Source organism: Poromitra crassiceps, assembly GCF_964638095.1.
Source record: "Poromitra crassiceps genome assembly, chromosome: 11".
NCBI classification, from domain to species: Eukaryota; Metazoa; Chordata; class Actinopteri; order Beryciformes; family Melamphaidae; genus Poromitra; species Poromitra crassiceps.
In genome coordinates this window covers 3,993,160-4,000,093 of record NC_139643.1, presented here as the reverse complement: position 1 = coordinate 4,000,093, position 6,934 = coordinate 3,993,160, and the positions used below count along the sequence as shown (strand labels likewise).

Below are 6,934 nucleotides of genomic sequence, written 5' to 3'. Positions count from 1 at the left end.
GATCCAGTAGAGTAGGCTAGGTTGTAGGTTAGATCCAGTAGAGTAGGCTAGGTGGTAGATTAGATCCAGTAGAGTAGGCTAGGTGGTAGATTAGATCCAGTAGAGTAGGCTAGGTGGTAGAGTAGATCCAGTAGAGCAGACTAGGTTCTAGAGCAGGGGTGGGCAACTATTTTTCATGGGGGGCCACATGAGAAACCCAGATTGTTGCCGGGGGCCGAACAAATATTGTCATGCCGTAACCCATGGATGGGCAACTTTGATGATAGAGCGGGCCTGTCAGGGTTGTCGGAAGATATGTGGATCTATTTGCGGATAGTTGATGGCCAAGGCAAACTTGGTAAGTAAAGTCTTGAGAAGTAGGGAAGTTGTGGAACTGGATAGCTGGGTCTGCACGGTTCGATGTTGGGAACGGTTGCAGAGGTTGATGTGATCTTAGTTTATGAACCACTACTGAGGACCTGCAGGAACGGGCCTTTATAGATCCCGAATATGACATCACCTGTGTTATGACATCACCAGCGAGGCCATTCGAAAGGCATGATTGAGACACTTATGAATCATGACATCATCACCGTCTGCGACATCATCAGTGATCGATGACATCATAGTAGGAATGACGACACCATAGTAGGAATGATGACATCACAGTAGGAATGATGACATCATCCTAACAGGGCCACAAAAAAATGTCCTCGCTACTATTGCTGAGGGCTGAACGGCGCTAGCGCGAAAAATTTGGGGCATTTGAAGCCAGGTTTAGAGGAATAACTCATTTTAAATTAACAATTGTGATGTCATTATTCAGTCTTAACCATCAATATTTGATCCTTTTCCTGACTCACTATGTCACCACCTGCTCTCCCTGCAGGGCTTGAAATTAACTTTTTTCACCACCTGCCAATATGGCTGCTAGATTTTAAAGTTACCAGCCAATTAGAATTTCCACTAGCCAAAATGTTTTTCTTGAAATAAACCAGAATATGAGTATGAATATGAATAATTTAAGCATAAGTATCAGTAAGTGGCCCGGGATTCTCAAAACCTGTGTTGAGGGTCACACAAGAACAAAAATGCAATCTTGAAGCTAAATAAATCCAAAACCAACAAGTTAATTATTTAAATTTATACTTCAATGTAGAACAGTAATTTCTTACACATGAGATTACTTTTAGCCTTTTAGTCATAAATATTATTGAAAGATATTCCATATTCCAGACTGAAATGCTATAACAGAAGAGTATTGCCCAGAATGACATGAACATTTGGACACTTATTCAGCAGGTATATTGCATGTTGCGTTCAAGGGCACTGTAATTTTTTTTTTTTTTTTTTTGCAATTCCATCGCGGGCCACACAGGGGGCGCCCGCGGGCCGCATACGGCCCGCGGGCCGTATGTTGCCCATGTATGTTCTAGAGAGTAGACTAGGTGGTAGATTAGATCCAGTAGAGTAGGCTAGGTGGTAGATTAGATCTAATAGAGTAGGCTAGGTTGTAGGTTAGATCAAGTAGAGTAGGTTAGGTGGTAGGTTAGATCTAGTAGAGCAGGCTAGGTTGTAGATTAGATCCAGTAGAGTAGGCTAGGTGGTAGGTTAGATCCAGTAGAGTAGGCTAGGTGGTAGGTTAGATCCAGTAGAGTAGGCTAGGCTGTAGATTAGATCTAGTAGAGTAGGCTAGGTGGTAGGTTAGATCCAGTAGAGTAGGTTAGGGTGTAGGTTAGATCCAGTAGAGCAGGCTAGGTTGTAGAGAGTAGACTAGGTGGTAGATTAGATCCAGTAGAGTAGGCTAGGTGGTAGATTAGATCTAGTAGAGTAGGCTAGGTTGTAGGTTAGATCCAGTAGAGTAGGCTAGGTGGTAGGTTAGATCCAGTAGAGTAGGCTAGGTTGTAGTTTAGATCCAGTAGAGTAGGCTAGGTAGTAGGTTAGATCCAGTAGAGTAGGCTAGGTGGTAGGTTAGATCCAGTAGAGTAGGCTAGGTGGTAGGTTAGATCCAGTAGAGTAGGCTAGGTGGTAGGTTAGATCCAGTAGAGCAGGCTAGGTGGTAGGTTAGATCCAGTAGAGTAGGCTAGGTGGTAGGTTAGATCCAGTAGAGCAGGCTAGGTGGTAGGTTAGATCCAGTAGAGCAGGCTAGGTTGTAGGTTAGATCCAGTAGAGTAGGCTAGGTGGTAGATTAGATCCAGTAGAGTAGGCTAGGTGGTAGATTCGATCCAGTAGAGTAGGATAGGTGGTAGATTAGATCCAGTAGAGTAGGCTAGGTTGTAGGTTAGATCCAGTAGAGTAGGCTAGGTGGTAGATTCGATCCAGTAGAGTAGGCTAGGTGGTTAGATCTTCTAGGCACTGGTAGTTTAAATAGAATAGTTAGATTATTTGCCTTGGTAAAATATGCTCTTGTCTACTCTGTGTTTTCTTGCTTGCTTTCTTCTCTCTCTCTTTTGTTTTATAAAAGTTGTTCAGTTTATGTTGATTGGTTGTGTTTAGCTAGATGTAGCTAGACTATTTCCTGTGAAGCCCTCTGAGACTTGCCTGTGAATTAGGGCTATAAACTTGACTTTTATTTAGACTTGTATTCATCTTCATCAAATACAACTAAATGAAATGGAAAACCGATCCCAGAAACAAAACAACATTGTGGACATCTCTGTATCAGCAACGTTTAACACTTGTATTTTGTTTGCTTAAATTAACATAACATATCTCATGTCTTACCAAAATTGTCAATAAAATAAATACCAACAAATGTAAACTATCCCCAGTTTGGCTACCTTGGAACAAACAGTTTTAGAAACACAAAAGGCTTCCTGGAAAGGAAAACAAAACAAAACCTACTGATCCATTGTCAAAGTTTCACAGCATTAAACAATATATTTACATATTTTTATATACATGTACAATACAAAAGGTTAACAAGAAATGAACGTATTGACTTGTTCGTCACTAAACCATCACTCAGTGCAGAGAAGCTGAAGCATAACCAGAGGGGGCAGTATTGAGTCACTGTGGCACGTTTCCCTCAGTGAAGAGCTTCTCTCTCAGTTTGTAGTAGCTGCCTTTCTGCTCCATTAGCTTGTGGTGAGTCCCTCGCTCCTGAACCGCCCCCCATCCGTTCAGCACGATCTGATGTGCCTTCTCGATGGTCTGCAGCCTGTGAGCGATTAGGGTAAGAAGCCAGGGCCTGCTGAACCTGCACACAGCCATTCACACATTATGATATTAGACCACAGGGACCTGTTCTATGATATCATCACTTCATTGCATTAATTAAGCAAGCATGTTCTGTGCATTAACTTGGTCTCAATAGGGCAATTCCTAACTATTAACAGCCATGATTTCAAGTGAGAATTTATTGAAAATCCACTAAATATTCAATTTACTCATTTAGATAGAAGGTATCACCTATTATTGAGGCCACTGTTGCATAATTGCAGGCAACATTTCTTAGATTGTCTCCTCTCATGTGCCATGGAGGCCCAAGAGTCTTCATTGTAACAAAACACAAGCTGCAGATTTCACTGATTAGCTCCCTTGTTGTTCTATCAGGTGGTACCTGCAGACTGTTGGCCCTCAAGGACACAATAATCCCCCTATAATAATCTTTCTCGAAGTGTAAAGAGCACCCCCTGTGGGTGAGCTAATTTATTAATTAGGTAATTAGGGCCGTCTAAATGGGGGAAAATGGCTAATTAGTGGCCAAAATGACTCAAGACAGGTTCAGCACCACGGAGAGCTCCAGAATGGAGCAGCACACAGGTGAGCGGAGGTGAAAACGCTCTGTGGAGAGAGAGACTAGTCACACAGAGAGGGGTATACCACTAGTGTGTTAGGAGATGCAGTGACGTACCTTGGCTTCACTGTCAGTGTCCAGAGAGCTGGTGTTCTCATCCAGGATGAGGACCTGTGGCTGTCTGACCAGGGCTCTGGCAATGGCGATGCGCTGCCTCTCGCTCTTAGATAACTGCCCACCTCCCTCACACCGCTGAGAAATAGACAATATGACAAAACCATAATGAACAGAGAGGCTGGAGCTGCTCAACTCACAAACCTGTTCAAAATGAAATGAGATTTAGCGTCTGAAAACATAATAAACATGTCTAACTACAGTCTTTATTTTTGTCAGCATGAAAAACATGCATGTCCTTAATTTATCAAGGAGTTGGCATTAACTCTTTTCTACATGAGCATAATGAAATCTGCATGAATTTAAAATAAATAAATAAAATATTGCTGTTAAACTGTTTAAATAGGATGAGGGATGTATTACAGGGACTGCAAGATGGGAATCTGGTTTGATTGTAATGCCCAGGCATTGCCAGGCCACACCTCTGAATAATTCTGGTGCTTAACACTGCCCAAATCCCATTTGCGCCGTGCATAAATTATTCGGCACGCCTCTAATCTGCGTTTGCGCCCGTTGTTGTGACGAGTTATGCTTCCCCGTTTTTAATTGCATCACCACCATATTTTGGGTCTGTTTTATCTTAAAAACAGGGAGGTCACGTCTACCCAAACAATTGTATCATTTTTAAACAGTTACGTTTCTGTATAAATCATTACAATATGCTCCCGTGAGGTGGGGATGCGTTTGGCGGTGGGGGTGCAAAACTCGGCATAACACCTGGACACTTGCGCATGGCAGACTGATATCGTCGTGCAGAGACGATAGTATAAGGCAGGCGCAAACAGGTACGCAAAGCGCACAAAGCGGATAGCGCCCGTATAGATAGAGCCCATAGTGTCCGTTTGTAGCACGATGTCCATTTGTAGCATGAGAGGAGAGACCAATGAGGAGTAGCCTGCATATGGAGAGGAGGGCGGGGAGAAGGGGCCGACCTGCACAACCTGTACTATTTACTTCAACTGGGTGTGATTTTTTTTAGATGACAAGTCCACTGAGAAACGAACCTCCGCTTTCCACTGTCACAGAATTGATAGATCTCACCTAACTATTTCACTTTTCATTCTGTAAGATATGAAACCATAAAACATCCCATTTGTGAATTGTGTGCCCTAAGTTGCTAACAAATGATTAACTTGTCTCAGAGAAGTTGTCTTAGAACATGTTTTTACAGTTGAATAAATTAGAAATGTCATGTCAATGTCCAATTAGAGATGTCATAAAGCAAGCTATTAGAACCATGGACAGCGCTCTGACATCCGGTAAAAGACAGTCAAAGTATTTAAATGTGAAAACAAGCATCGGCACCTGAGAGCAGAGGAGCTGTCTATGTCACTGTGGTTCTGAAATGACCACTGACTTTAACATGCTTAATGTTGATGAATGTTGATACTGCTACTTGCTACTGACTATTTTACAAAAAGAATAATGACATGGCAGAGATAGCTTTGCCTTTCGAGGGCATATATAGCTGGTACGGGGTCATCCCTATGTTCCCCGGGTCCTATGTTCCCCGGGTCCTATGTTCCCCGTTTTTGTGGGACCGGGGAACATAGAACCCCGCTATGTTCCCTGGGAGAGGTTAGGTTTTGGGTTATGGTCTGGGGGAGGTTAGGTTTAGGCGTGGGGGGTGGGAGAGGTTAGGTTTTGGGTTAGGGTCTGGGGGAGGTTGGGTTAGGGTTAGTGAAAAACGGGGAACATAGGACCCGGGGAACATAGGACCCGGGGAACATAGGTACGCTCCCGCTGGTACCACTTTAGATCTAATGTGTGTTCTTATTTGAACACAGGTGTATTTCTGGGGTGGTAATTTGAGTCATTTGCAAGGGCCTGTTCTCTGCCCAGTACGTTGTTGGAGAGCCTGCTCTCTCCATGGGCCCTCTACCACAGGGGCCCCCAGTGCAACAGCACTGTCTATACCTATGCCCCTTGTGTTTGGCCACAGCGATCGCGCTGAATCTTTCGGGAAGTGTAAAGAGCACCCCCTGGGGGTGACCTAACGCTGCCAGATTTTTTAATTAGGTCATTAGGGCCGACTAAGGGCCTGTGTCCATCTTTTCCTCAGGTCCAGTGTCTTTTTTCGGTTGTTTCCAATGGGGGGAGAGTGTATGCGGGTGCACACGGACGTCTAGAGAAAGTGTGCTGCGCCCATGTCTATTTTCAGAGCGCTCCGGCGTTTTTGTGCGCCCGACTCCCAGCGCTTCCAGCTGAAATTATTTTAACTTTTCAGAAAGACGCTGGTGTTGGGTGCTCCTTTTCTGGCAACTAATCACGGAGAAACTATCGCAACAAAAATGCCTAATTAGTGGCCAACATGAATGAACACAGGTTCAACACCATGGATAGCTCCATTCGTTAGCTACTGATGGAGCTCACCATAGTGGAGGAGCACAGCTGAGCTGAGTTGGAAGCAACCAGTGAAGTGGACTATGAAAACCCTCTGGGGAGAGAGAAGACAGGCTGCATGCCAACTCTGTGAGCAAAGCCTGACTAAATGGCCAGTAACACAGGGAAGGGTATTCTGCTAGTACTGGAAGTTCTTATGCACAAATGTAGAACTTAGTTTTGTGCTCCTGACACCAGGCCGATGGCCTTGTTCCTGAATGGTGCCGGCTCTGCCATAAGTAGCCTACCAACTTTATGAGTGTACAATGTATTTTTGTGTCACACTGATGTAATGATTGAATTGTGTGATCTGTGTTTCGCCTCTCACCGCCGTGTTCCTCCACTGTATGCAGTTTGTCTGCGTTCAGTATGTTGTCATTATTTTTTGTCACATTCATGTCCTATTCCTCCCATTGGCAGTTAAGATCTATCATTTATTTCCTTTGCCGGGACTTCCTGGCCCCACCTAACTTTTGTCAATTCTGCCATACTGTTGAGTTTTGAGTTCCAAGAAATCACATGATTGCTTGTTAAGTGCCAGATGCAACCACTTGGGGTGCTCTTGCACTTCCTCACAGGCTTCATAACTGCCTGCAGTTTAGCCTGTTTATACTGCAAGTCTTTCTGATATTGACTATTGGCTCTTGTAAAAACTTGGGT

The 6,934-nt window shown here is 43.9% G+C and overlaps 1 pseudogene across 1 annotated transcript in view; it reads right to left on the bottom strand.

Annotated features, from left to right (window-relative positions):
- Positions 1-2,988: 2,988 nt before the first annotated feature.
- The window catches only part of LOC310785729 (antigen peptide transporter 2-like), a 65,916-nt pseudogene continuing 61,970 nt past the window's right edge, over positions 2,989-6,934 (bottom strand). Inside the window, exons 14-15 of the transcript in view lie at positions 3,836-3,970; positions 2,989-3,132 (exon numbers count right to left, since the gene is read on the bottom strand). The product of the transcript in view is annotated as an antigen peptide transporter 2-like (transcript). The remainder of the gene's footprint in view (positions 3,133-3,835; positions 3,971-6,934) is intronic.